Source organism: Manis pentadactyla, chromosome 6 (genome assembly GCF_030020395.1).
Source record: "Manis pentadactyla isolate mManPen7 chromosome 6, mManPen7.hap1, whole genome shotgun sequence".
In the NCBI taxonomy this organism is placed as follows: Eukaryota; Metazoa; Chordata; class Mammalia; order Pholidota; family Manidae; genus Manis; species Manis pentadactyla.
Genome location: NC_080024.1, coordinates 28,646,452 through 28,660,912, shown reverse-complemented (window position 1 = coordinate 28,660,912; position 14,461 = coordinate 28,646,452). Strand labels below are relative to the sequence as shown.

At 39.3% G+C, this 14,461-nt stretch overlaps 1 protein-coding gene across 5 annotated transcripts in view; it reads right to left on the bottom strand.

The window, feature by feature from the left end:
- Window positions 1-10,808, bottom strand: part of PLEKHM3 (pleckstrin homology domain containing M3) — a 173,992-nt gene extending 163,184 nt beyond the window's left edge. For 4 of the 5 annotated variants that reach the window (XR_008998196.1, XM_036920283.2, XM_057503640.1 and 1 more), the window contains exon 1: window positions 10,632-10,807. The gene's annotated coding sequence lies outside the window, so the exon portion shown is untranslated. Of the gene's footprint in view, window positions 1-10,631 lie in introns of all 5 variants that reach the window. The other variant, XM_036920286.2, reaches the window with a different exon arrangement.
- Window positions 10,809-14,461: the final 3,653 nt, after the last annotated feature.

Sequence of the window (14,461 nt, the reverse complement as noted above, 5' to 3'; positions counted from 1 at the left end):
TATGCCATGATGTCAACCGCTGGATTGGAAAGCCAAGGCTTCTGATTGGGAAACCCACTTCATAAAACCACCAGGGTTTCAACAGGTCCTGCTTTTAGAAACAGACAGACACAAACTTCAGTTATGTAACTGTCTAAAAATGCAGACTCAGTGTTTTCCATTTCCTTTTACCTCCATGGCAGGGAATAGTGATTAAAAAACAAACAAAAGAACCACTCAAATTATCTTCAATCTAGGACTGAGGTGAAGAAGGTGAAAATTTCCATCATAAAAACCACATGTCTTAGAGTGAGCCTGCAAATGCAACAGGGAATAACTGGCCAGTGCATATAGGGGCCATCTGAGCCAAGCCCTGCAGGCAGGGGCTGAGCATATGACAGATTGCAGCAGTGAAGCTAACAGCCATCCACAAGCTACACTGAGAGGCAGACATACAGGATACTCAAAAAGAGCTAAAGAAGTAGCCTTAGGTTTAAACATGTCATCAGGTCATAAAACTACCTGGCTTTCCTGAGAATAATCATCCTCACACGCATGGCTGAGAGTATAGTTTGGAAAGGGCTTTGGATAAGCTTCTTGATAAAAGCTAGTAGTAAACAAAGAGAGATAAGTAGCAGGATTATTTTAAAGATGATTAAAAAGAGATCAAGATGACTTGTCTATTGTATTGTCAGTTAAAAGCTCCATGGGGTAGAAAAAGAGGTTCCTGGAATCCCTGAGTCCCGAGCCACCCAAGTTCCACACCTTTTAAATGACCTTAAATCACTCTGAGCTCCTGATGCTAGAAGGACCATAAACAAGGAGTCAGGGGGTTGAATCCAACCAGTGAGCCACCCAGTTTTGAGTTTGTTCAAGGGACAAAGGTGTGGCAATGAGAACACACATTTCTGACACCAGAAACAGTTCACGTCCCAGCACCACCTTCTAAACTGAATGACTTCCAGCAAGTCAGGGTGACTCAGGGCTTCTGGGCCTTCCTTATCTGCAAAATGGACATTCTGCCAGTGCCTGCCCTACCTACCCTAGACACGAAGCACAAATGCAGAATGTGAAAATTCTTTGTAAAATCTAAAACAATTACTATTCCTACTAAAGCTAGCTTATTACTAATCATTTATACTCAGCAAGCATTTACAGAGGATGGACCAAAGGCCCTAACACTGTCTACATTACATGTTAGGGGCACAGAGCCCCAGCTTCTGCCCTTGAAGAACTTAACAGCTAGTGGGGAAACATCAAACCAAGTCTAAATAATGCCTAACAAGTACCCAAAAGATGTTATGTGAACATAAATAAGGAATCGCTAATAATCAAGGGACAGTAAGGAGTCTTAAGAGACACACAGTTAAATGACATAAAAACATGTACACAGAGGTGACTTCGGTGGAAAGAAACCAAAGACAAAGAAAAAAAACATACAAACAAAACTTACTCTAGAAATGATGCTGCTCCTGGCACAAAGCTGTCAACCTACAGTAACAGCTTCAAAGTTCCCAATAAGAGTAAGGGCAAAGTAAACTAACAGTTGTACAAATGGAACACATAAGTGCAGAGGGCTCTTCACAAGCTGCCCACATCTTTCTGCCCCAAAGAAACAACCCCAACCAACAGGCCTTTGCTTGGTGGTTGAGATATCACGTGAAATGAGTAAAAGCCTCATTTCCTGTTGACTTTAATTCCTTAAGCAACTGCTCCTGAGGAGCAGAAGGGAAAATACTACTTTAACCCTCAAAAAACAACAACCAGCACACATTCCCGAAACCGGTATCTGTGGGCACTTAGGGTGAATGTACATGAGAAGTACTTAGCAGATTTTTTTTTCTTTTTCTGCTGCACTTGAACCTGCTCATCACGGAGCCTGGGTCTTTGTTAAATGGCACCCCTAGAACACCAGACCCATAGGTCTAAGCGAAAGGTGACTTCTTCTTATTGGAAAGGACAGACATCAGACAGACTCAGTGGAAGAACTGCATCCATGACCCCGCCCTCCCTCTTGGACTTAATCTGTGACAGTGACCTTGGCTGCAGGCAGCCTCTTACCAGTTCTGTCAGGAAACAAGCAAGGCTGGCAAAGGCTGACCAGTGTCTTTGACGCTAAGGACAGGGTAAGGCAGCAAAACCAGGGTGGTCTTTGTTATTTCACTATGTACAAAATGAAGGCCAGAAAAATCTCTGCCTGTCATATAAGACAAAGGAAAGGTTTATAAAGTATGAAGGAGAACAGTAGGAACTACATTTTCATCCCCAAATTTGGATTTAAATTTCTTTTATGACAATTATCATCAGTGCTGAATGGATTTTTACAAAATAATTCTGCAACATGTAAACATTGTGGAGCTCTGAGTGGTCCCTATTTCTTTGGCTGTTTAATCAGACACATTAGGATGACAGGCATTTGATAGTTGGGACTCAAATAGTTGCCCATTATTGGAGAGTACAACTACTATACTGAACTCTTTTACGATGTCCTGAAGATGACTCCTCCAATGTGGATGGACATATGTTAAATGTGGAATGATGTATTTAATAATACACAGTTCTTAGAACTCCTAAGCCAAGACCAACATTAAGAAGAATCATAGCTAATATTTATTGAGCACTTACTAAAGAGCAGGCATTAGGTGAAGCCTTTTATCTGCTTCACATTGTTAAATCCTCACAACAACCTAAGGAGAACAGCTATTATTATTACCACTTTACAGATAAGGAAATTCAGATTAAAGAGATGAGGTAACTTATCCAAAGTAATATGGTGAGTAGAAATAAGACTCTAAAATGCACATATAGTCCTGTATGACAATTAATAGCAAATTAACTACACACACGGTGCTTCAAATTTTAGTTGTCAAGGACCAGCAACTTCAATATTTATTTTTAAATCTTTTAAATCTTTCTGTTTGTTAATCCCATGACCCAGAAAGTTAATGGCTAAATATCATCTTTCCACCAAGGAAAATAGTGTATACTACTTAGTTTACAAAAAAAAAAAAAATCACTTCTGTAATACTTCTGTGTCATTGTAAGTTTGCAAAGGGAATGATGGAGAACTCCCGGAACAAACAGAGTGAAAAGCTGTTTTCTAACTAAATAGCTAACCTCAGTACTCTTAGTGGCCTTGGACATGTTACTTGGAATGTCTGCAAGGGTATAATAACTGAGACTTCATTTAGGCCGAACAAGTGCTTTTGCAAGTGTTTATGTAGTCCTAATTGCCCAAACCTTTACTAGTGTTTCCCTAAGACATCATTTTTCATTTAGCCAATAAATAGAAACACTTGTTAAAATGTTTGCTTAAAAAACCCTGCAAATAAGTATTTCTTTCAAAGAATTAAAAGAATATTTTTAAATTACATGTGACTATAAATAATTTGAACACATTTTAACTATTAAGGCATGTCCAAATAAACTGTCTCCTTCTAACTTTTTTGGGGAGAGATGGGTGGATAAATATCAATGTATATGGGGATTTAACCAAACAACAAAGTTGACCCACAACCTTCAGTCTTTGTTTCTTAACTCTATGCAAAAATGATGACATGCATAGGTTTCATATGATCACACTACAATGAAAATACAGACATCATCTCTGACCTTTCAGCAAAGGGAAATTACTTTTGGACCACAGGAGCTGGAATTAGACCTGTATTTGAACTATATGCACCACTGCCAGATGTGTGATTCTAGGAGAGCCATTTGAACCTAAATTCATTACTCTGATGCAGATCAAATAAGGATATCTGTCCTACCTTCTTCAAAAGTTGTTTTGGAGCACAAATCAAATGGCATCACATAGTGCTTTGTGAACTCCAAAGCAGGGTACAGGATGCCAATAAAGGTTTGTGTGTACCAGGGAAAGAGGTCACCCCATTCTCCTTGATCTTTTCCCATGATAAACCAACAAACTGGTGATAGTAATCAGTTTACGAAGCTCTTAATAGGGTTTTAATCTACTCAATGGTTCTTCCTGCATTGTTCCAGGCAGCATGAGTGGCTGTGCGTCTGCTTTTCTGGTGGTCTTAGAGTGGAGTGATTCAGTGGTGCAAATGCTCGATGATTCCAAAAGGAATATTCGTCTCAAGGAAAAAACAAGTAAAATCTGCCTTTGCCCTCCAAGTTCCTCTAAAGCTAGAATACTTTCCACCTTCTCCGTTTTTCCTCCAAGTTTCATGAAGAAACTTGTTCTGTGTACTTTCTTCACTTCTCACTTTTTTGTACTTTGACTCCACTTCTCACCACCCATTCATTCTCCCCCAGAAGCAATGATTGTGCCCCAGCTGGAACTGAATAGACCAAGGTCACCAACAATATCCTTTTTGCTACATCCAGGGAACTTTTCACTCCACATCTGACCTAACCTCCAGCAGTATCTGACCTATGAACACCCACTCTCGGCATTGCTCTCATGAATTCACTGATGCAGTCTCTTCTGGTATTTCACCTTTTATCTCAGCATGCTCCTTTCAGTCCCCTCTGTAATTTCCCCTTCCTATGCACATATCATATGTATGCATTCCTCCACTTTCCCCATAACCCTCCTACTTAAGTTTCTCTTCTGCCTGAGTGATCTCCATTTCTGTGGCTTCAGTAGCAATCCACATGGTGGATGAGGAACAGACTGCTCTCCTGAGCTCTAGACCCACATATGCAACTGCCTTTTGGATGTCCTGTAAGTACCAATGTGCACAAAACAGATCTCACCTTATCCTCGACCTGTCCCTCCTTCTGGCCCTCTTCATATAGTGAAGGGATGTCATCATCTGCTCCAGAAAGATGAATACCATCCTTGACCCTTCTGGCTTCTTCACTCTAAATCAGCAAGTCATTCATTCTACCTCTACAAGATCTGCCAAGCCTACTTCTTTCTTTCCTTCTTTACTGCCTTAATTCAGACATCACCACTCAGTCTTCTTCCCTTCAGTCTTGCCCTCCATCAATCTTTCATTACACTGTAGCCTAAATTGGCTTTCTGAAATTAAAAACCTGTTATCTTCTGGATAAACAATATTCTCCTGAACACTGCTTTTAAGAGCTCTTAGCCACTTCCTTTCCTAGATTTATCTGTTGAATCTTCTTTACCACCTTCTTTCCCTATAACACACAGGGACACAACCTACTAATTTTATTTATTTATTTTATTAAAGTATCATTGATATACAGTTTTACGTTGGTTTCAAACACACAACACAGTGGTTCAACGTTTACCCATATTATCAAGTCCTCACCTCCTCCAGTGCAGTTACTGTCCATCAACGTAGTAAGATGTTACAGAATCATTAACTGTATTCTCCAGCTGTACTACTATCCCCATGACCAACCTAAATTGTGATCGCAAATTACTGTGCCCCTTAATCCCCTTCTTCCTTCCCACCACCTTCCCCAACCCCTCCCCCTTGGTAACCACTAGTTCCTTCTTGGTGTCTATGAGTCTACTGCTATTTTGTTTCTTCTGTTTTGCTTTACAACCTACTAATTTTAATTCAGCCTTCAGATCTTTGCAGAAGTATCAAAATTGACCTCCCATGTCCATTTTGGACATCCCTCTTATGTGTTCCCATATACCCTGACTTCCTCAATTACAATGCTTTTCATGCTGTGTAAAATGGCCTGTTTATTTGTCTGTCTCCCAGTAGATCATAAGCTTCATAAAGGCAAAGACTGTGTCTGTTTTGTTCAAGGTTGTATTCCTGACTTCAAGTGTAAGAGCTATGTGCTGCGGTACAAAACAAGCACTCAATTCTTATTTGTTCAATCAATGAATCAATGAATCCTTGAGTGTAGAAGAGAAGATGTTCTGGAAAAGTTAAAGTGCTGATAAAAACAGATTAACAACATGAGAGATCATCTGACTAATTTCCTGGACCGTAACAACTGCTGGTTACAGTTCTGACATTTCCTAACCTATAATACATGTTCCTTGTTCGGTGACTGAAAACCTACAATTATAATCATATCTACAGACTACACAGTGAAGTGCATATTTAACAATTTCCCAGTTAGATAAATGTCCACAAGTAAACTGGATAATGCAGAACAGGGCAGTTTTTTAGTTTGTACTGAATTATAAATTGGTTACACTAATCAAGATAACTGGACAAATAAATCTCTACCATACTCACAAATGTGGCGTATAATTGGGGAATCCAATTTGAAACACATAACTCAAATGAAGAGTTAATGAGTTTTTGAAAAACGAACAACGTTAATGAAAACAGCATGCCTGACATCTCAATGCAATGGCCTCTATGTTGTGACTTTGGTTTTTGCTCATAACTCATGCTGCCATCAAGATCAATGACATTCATTGACCAAACACAGTTCTTACCTGATTGCCAGTGTGAAGGTAAATTAGGTGGACTTTTTATTTTCTGTCTGGTAATATCCACAGTGGACAATGAAATAAAGGAAACATAACACATGGAATTTACTATTACTAGTACTCATTTTTATCACAGTCTCACTGAGTACTCAACTCTCTGAATTATTTAGCTTGTACTAAGGAGTGCCAAGCTAGAATATAATTTAGCTACTTATGAACTGAATACAAAATCCACTGTAAAAGAAAAAGGAAAAAAGAAAAAAACCAATTCTTTGTTAGATATTGTTTCTTTTAAGGGCTTAACATTCCCCATGAAGAAAATCAGTATTTGTCTAGAAGCCAATGAGGCCAGAGATACTTTCTGTACTTTTTGATAGGTGTGGAAGGATAGAGTAAAGAAAAAAATAGACAAGGGAGCAGTACAGAAGTAACAATGGTCTGGTGCTCCTGGAAACTATCTAGATATGGATAATCCTAAAATACCTGCCCCCAAAAAATCTAATCTTTTCCAGGTTCCTATTAAAATCAGGTCTTCTAAAACTAGTAATTACAGTAGCATCCATCCACCTGCCTGCTTCTTAAATATGTAAATATGGATTTGACTTCAAGTATTATGGGAAGGCTGCACACATGATTAAATTGGAATAGAATATATCAAGTACCTGATAAACATTCAATAAATACTGGCCTTGGGTGTTACTGGCCAAGGCCCAGCTTGGTTTGCCTAGTCATAACACAGTCTTTTTTTTTTTTGGCAAATGGTTACATATCCATCACAGTTCTTTTTTTTTCCACTCATGTAATTAACTTGGGTCTAGAGCTCAAAGCTTAAAACCCATCAATCTATGAGAAAACAGACTCAGACTTTTAATTAAAATTCAAACATGTGCCTTCCTTTTCTATTACTTCAGTATAACATTCATCGATCCTACCACAGGGCTTTCAATGATTTTGGGAAAGAAGTTATCTAAATTTATTCTCAATATTTCCAATAGCATTTACTGTTTCCTATTTCATTGTTTTCCTTTAAGAAATCACTTTCTGCCACATTTTTAAGTTATTTATAGATTTTTTTTTCATCATTGGATTGGATAGTGTTTTAGATTCATTGCATTCTCCATTGCATAGTGATGTAACAGCTTTAAAAATATTTATTATGGGTATGAGGCTTTCTTTTGGGATAATGAAAAGGTTCTGTAGCTAGATAATTCAGATGGTAAAATACATATATATTTATTGATGACTGTGATTATTTTAAAAAGTTCTACATGTTCATTGTTCAACCTTTTGAAAATGCAGAAAAGTATAAAAGGGCAAATAAACAATGCCTATTTACCCTCCAATGGGAAAAAAGCACTGCCCCATTTTGGCTCTTTTAGCCTGTTTCCTATGTAAATTAATCTTTTTGTGTGTGGTTTTTTTTTTAACATAGTTGAGGGCATACTATTCATACAGATCTCTGTCTTGTTTCCCCCCATTTAGCAATAGTTGGGTAACACCTTTCCACATTGTTAAATTTTTTCATAAAAGTCCTTTTAAATGTCTGTATAATACTGTATGTTTTGATGATACCATTATTTATTTAAACTGTTTAACTGTTATTAGGCATTTAGATAACTGCCAATATTTGACTTTTCTAACCACTACATTAAACATTTGTAAACATTTATTTAAAAAATATTTCACATGAGATAAAGAGATCAAGAGATCGCTAAAAGTGGAATTATTAGATCAAGGGGTACGAGAATTAATGAGGCTCTTCATACATTCCGCCAACAAGTTTTTCAGAAAGGTTATAACGTGTGCATCCTTCAATGTATTTGAGAGTGTCTGCTCCACTGCACACTAACTCATGTGGAGAATTATAATTTTTAAAAGTCTATGTAAATTTATAAGCTGGAAAAAATGGTGCCCTGCTGTTTAAATTTTCATTTCTTTGGTTAATGGGAAGAGAATGTACTTTCATGTCTATTAGCCATTTAATTTTCTCTTCTATGGAGAGTCTATTCCTGCCTTTGTCTTCTTTTCTGCTGCAGTCTGTATTAGCTGTCTATTGCTACATAAGAAATTTCCACACACTTAGTAGCTTAAAGCAAAAAACATTTCTTATCTCACAGTTCTGAAGGTCAGAAGTCTGAGTGGGCTTGACTGGATTCTCTGCACAGGGTCTCTCTCACAAAGGTAAAATCAAGGTGTTAGCCAAGCTGGGCTTCTATCTAAAGGCTCTGGTAAAGAAACCAGTCACAAGCTCATTCAGGCTGTTGGCAGAAACCAGTTGCTTGTGGCCCTAGGCCTGAGGTTCTTGTTTCCATGCTTGGCAGCCCTCAGCGATTCTAGGCCTCCTACATCCCTCAAGGCTGCCCCCATTTCTTCTCAAGTGTCCCCTCCATTTTCCAACCAGCAACAGCATACTGAGTTCTTCCCAAGCTTCAAATCTTTCTAATTTCCCCAGCCAGAGAAAGCTCTTCACTTTTATGGGCTCCTGTAATTAGATTAGAGTAACCCAGATAATTTCCCCATTTTGAATTCAACTGTGCCATATAACAACATGCTCAAGGGACTCATAATTCATCATATTTCAAGGTTCCAGAGATTAGGACATGCAATCTTGGTGGAAGGTCATTTTTAGAATTCTGCCAACTATAGAGTCTTAGGTATTGTTTCTTGTAATTTGTTTGTTCTCTTTATGATAAATCTTAATTGCATGAATTTACCAAACGAATGAATCTTACTGATGACTGCCAGAAGCTGCATTTTCACCATGGCAAAGGCAACTGTGGATTGGGCTACTGTGTGCTAATAAAGATTTTAAATACATAACTTTGCTGACACTAGTATTTTCTAAAATTTTTAATTGTGGGGAAAATACACATAACAAAAACTTAACATCTTATCCATTTTTAAGTGTGTGGTTCAGTACTGTCAAGTACATGCACACTGTTGTACAACCAATCTCTAGAACTTCATCTTGAACTGAAATTCTATACCCATCCAACAAAACTCTCCATTTCATCTCTACCCTGGCTCCTGGCAAGCGCCATTCTACTTTCAACACTTGGATGTTTTTAGTCTATGTATTTATTAACAAGCATGTATTTAGCAATTATTACATGCATTGTTCTGAGCATTTAATAAAATATTAACTCATTTCATCCTCATTAACAGCCCTGTGAGGTTGAAACTATTATTATCCTACAGATTAGGAAACATAGCAAGAAGACTGCACAAGGTTACACAATAGGAAGGGGTCACACAGGAATTTAAATTCAGGTGGTCTGGCTTTATAGGTCTTGCTGTGAATCATTACATTGTGAAAATACTCATTTTAAAGAGAAACTCACCAGGCATTAATGTTTTTTTGATGTGCATGATTTTAAAACACTTCTCTATGTGCAATTTAACCTAATATTCTTTTGTGAACTAAAAGTTAGTTTGACCAAGGTGACATGTCTTCTTACCTTTAAGAGACTATGTATCGTCCAATTTTGCTTAAGGCATTTTCAGGAGGCTAACAAAATGAAAACTGCCTTGTATACCAACTATACCTTACATGTGGTATTTTATAATACAATGCCTTATGAATGAATACAAATTGCAATCCATTATTACTACTGAAATTAAAATATTAAAGAAAAAAACCCAGGTGTAAGGTGGAAAAGAGAAAAGGAAAACATCCAAATAAGTTTACAATAGCACAATGTCAGTTTAAGCTGGCATATTCAAATCTACTTTTCAGCTATAAATCTAGACCAATCTCAATTTGTCATTCAATTGTATATTTCAGTAGTAAATTATTTTATTTCAGGAATGGGTCTGAAATTTCCTTACCCTGATTTTTTGGGTTAGTAATCCTGCCACAGACCAAATCATGCTTGTCATCATGCATACGGTGTCATTTACTATACATTAAAAATGAGCGCAGTCCGCAGAAGGAACAATCGACGTTTCTTTGGGAGCCCCGGAGTGATGTGAGTTAAAGGCTCTGCCGAGGTTTGGATTCTAGGACCCGGGGCGGAGGGGAGGCGGGAGATGGGGGAGGGACAAGGCTAAAAACGTACAGAACTAGATGAGCTATTTCAACTGCTTTCAACTTAAATATCTGATTTGTAAAAACAAACAGCCAGTGTTATCACCGCTCACCCATTACCCACAGCGCTGCGGTGCAGTCTAGCACGAAACAAAAACCAGGGCATGGAAGAAACAGCACAACCCCCTCTCCCCTAGGGCGCTTCTCGGCTATTTGTTACAATGCTGTCATCCCCACACCCTACCCCCGCTGGCCAGCCAGGCTTCACAGATGCAGGCAGATGCTCACCGGGCCGCCGGCTGCTTCTCTCCTTCCACCTGCCGGGCCTGCCGTCTGCTGCCGGCCAGGGCTCGGCTTCCGCCGCAACCCCGCCTGGATGACAGCGCGTCCGGCCGGCCGCCGACCATCCCGGCCCGGCTCTCTGTTTACAAGCGCCTCTCGCGGTCCCACGCTTATATGCTTCCCCGCGGCAGCCCGGGGAGCGAGACTCGGAAGCACAAGGTTCCCAGTCCTAAGGACACGGTGGGTTGTGTGTTTTTTGCCCAGGAGACCCAGCAGCCCGGCAGGGCAGGCCTCGTTTTCCCTGTTTTCTTACACAGTTTTTTCTCATACACGTTTGAAAACAATGGCGTGTGTCGTCGAGTCTCCTCACTGCTCCTCCTATGTCGAAATGTTTTTTTGCAATTGGAAATTTTCAGTCATTTGTTTCAGTGTTTTATTGGCTTCTCCGTCACCACAGCTTCATCCATAAACTCCCTGAGGGCAGGAATATTTCGGTTTCTCTCACCACCCCAGAGCAGGGGTCACAAAGCACAGGGCCCATGCATGTTTCAATGAAGAAACGGATGCAAAAAAAAGAGGCAACGGAGGCAAGGTAGGAATCAAAAAATCTGACTTACCTTCTTAAAGAATAAGAAAATATTTAACCGCTGAATTTTTTTATTTTAATTATCTTCTTTGGTTGATGTTCAGAGTTTAAATCAGTTTGTTTAAAAAAAAAAGTCACTACAATTTTAAGTACATTTCTTGCTCCTTAAATTAGCAGTGTTCACTGCCTCAGGATTTTTGTACAGCGGTTTCCTATGATGAAAGCCCTCACCCCTGCCCCATCCCATTGGCTTATGCAGGTAATATCACATCCTGCAAACCTCTGACAGAGGGACCTGAATCTTATATGCATACCCCGAGGAACCTACATGTTCCTCTCTAATTGCATTCATCGCAAGCCAAATTAATCTGTATACTCATCAATCTTCCTAGACCAGTGATTTTCAAACTTTCTGTTACAAAGCATGTAACAGAATCTCTTAGGATGCTACTTCTCAAACTTTAATGTGTCAGTAAATAGGGTTCCGGGACCCAATTCCAACATGCAGTGGAGGTGGGAGAAATCCCCCAGGCACAACACCAAGAAATGCAAGTTGAGAATTCAACTCAATTCTGACTTTCTCCACTTGCAGATAGCATCAAATTCCCCAGGTTAAAGGCTCAGTCCTTCAAGATTGCCCCCACTCCTTACTTCAGGCAACAGGTGCAAGCCCCAGGCTGTTACCTGTGCTTCTGACCAGTCAGGTACAGATAGGAGGTTCCAGTAACCTCCCCTTAAGTTCGATTAATTTGCTAGAGCGGCTCACAGAATTCAGGGAAATACTTATGTTTACCAGTTTATTAAAGGATATGAATCAACAACCAGATGAAGAGATACATAAAGCGAAGTCCCAAACAAAAGAACTTCTGGTCTTCATGGTGCTTGGAACCAGGTTTGATGGCTGGCATGTGGAAGCTCTGTCCCCCACCCCCCAAAAAAGAAAAAGGCCAAAAAAAAAAGCTGTTCTCTGGATATTTATGGAGACATCATTGCATAGTCATGATCAAGTCATTAACCATTGGCTGATTTAATCTCCAGCCCTTCTCCCCTCCCTGGGTCGGGGGTTTGGACTGAAAGTTCCAACCCTTTAATCAGATGGATGATGCTCCTAGCAAAGAGTCCCTGCCGTTGGTTGTTGGGTGGGATCCAAAAATCACTTTCATTATTAACAAAGACACCATTTCACCACTATGGCTCTGAAGCATTTTCAGGAATTGTGGATGAAGACCGAATATATCTGAGAAATATAAAATAACCCATTCTATTGCAGTGAGGGTCCTGTTACATGCAGATTCTGATTCAGGACATCCGTGATGGGGCCTCTGCACCTTTAATGAACTCCCCGGTGATGCCATGTTTCCAGAGTCAAGGCTCCAAGATGCTTGTTAAAAATACAGACTCCTAGGTCACATACCCACAGATTTTTATTCTGAAGGTCTACACTAGGGTTGTGAATTACATGATTTTAAACAGTGCCTCAGAGGGCTTCCAGTGTAAGTGGTTAGTGGACTACCCCCTGAGAAAAACTATACCAGTCTGTGAAGTTTGAGGGCAGGGCCTTTTTCTTGTCATTGTTTTCCCACGGTGCATTAAGCACAGGACCTGGCACAACAAAAGGCATTAAGAAGCCACATTTGCAGAATGACTGAGTTTATTTAGTATCATAGAATATGGATCCTTAGCACCAAACCAAGGGGTGATCCCAGGTAACAGAGGAAAAGTCAAAGGCTCAGAACAATCTCAACTGGCCAGCTGCTGGCTCTCAGGCCTCCATTTGGTCAGCAGGGGACACTTTGCTCCTCTAAATTAATAATTTTTAAGTTCATGCCTCCATTTAAAAGGCTTTCTGCTAACAGCAGCCCTACTTTTTTTTAATAGACTTTATTCTGTAGAGTAGTTTTAGTTTCACAGCAAAATTGAGAGGTACAGAGTTCCCCAATACCTCCTACCCCCATACATGCATACTGTGCATATCCTACATCCCATCAACATCGTGCACCACAGCAGAACAGTTGTTACATTCAATGAATCTACACTGACACATCATTCTTACCCCAAATCCATAGGGCCACCTATCAAGTTACACTTCTTAGACCTTGCAGTTATATTACCTATTAAATCTCTGTTTGCTCAAGGCAGTTGGACTTGGTCTGCCATTTACAAGCATCTTGTCCAACACTCCACCTTTCCAGACTTATGTCCCCCATATTCCTTTCCTCCCACCCTACTCACATTTTTTACTACCCCTGAATACTCTTCCTTCTCCATTATCCTCTAGAGGGTCCCCTATATTATATCCTCTTTGGCATCCCCTGGAGGACAGAGATTTCTTCTTTATCTTTGCATTTTACACAACACTTATCATGGCACCTAGTAAAGGATCTCAATAACTATGCATTAAAACAAAATGAAATGCCAAATGACATATAAGGAGATCTTATTATTATAGCCCTTCATTAATTTTTTTTCCTTTCAGCCTTCATTTACTAAAGTAATAGTCAGGCCAGGATTCAGCAAAGCAGTGCTGTATTCCAAGAAATAAAATGAAAGTCTCATAAAAAAATGTTTAAACTTAATCAGAAAAATTGCAGCTATTTATAGTTTAAATTTTACTAGCCAAGTAAACCCATCTGCCCAAATAAAGATGACTAGGTTATTCTTTGAGAACAATATAATATGTTTGTCTCCTTAGGCAAATTAAAAGCATTTGAAATGTAGAATAATAAGGTCATAAATGGAGTCACTTGTTAAAAGTGCAAATGAGCCTGCTATACAGCTGATAGGCACATATGAGGCTGTAACCATTGTTAAAATATTGAGACAGTTCTACACAGTTTGGTAACTAGCTTCTGTCCCTAAGTTTCCTAAGTGTCTCAAGTCTCTTTTCCAGAAACCCTCTCCTCACCCATCCTAAGATCCAGTACCCAAAGGATTAACACCTGACCTTATTTTGCTGGGATAGTGGGTATCTGCTTTTGCATCAGGGCCAGGATTCTTTCTGATCAGTTGACGGTCAGGCCATACCTGTTTTTAAGTCTTTTGATTATCATCCTACAAATAGGAAAAAAAAAAAAGTGAAAAGCCTTTAGCAAAGCAAAATATTCAAAGATGCACCATCCTACACCACATACTATTTTTTTTAACCAGAAAGATCAAGAATAAGTGATTGAATTTTACAGAAAAACTTCTTTAATTGGGCAATTTCAATGTGGTTCATTTTAGTCACTCAACAAACATGTACTACAGAAAT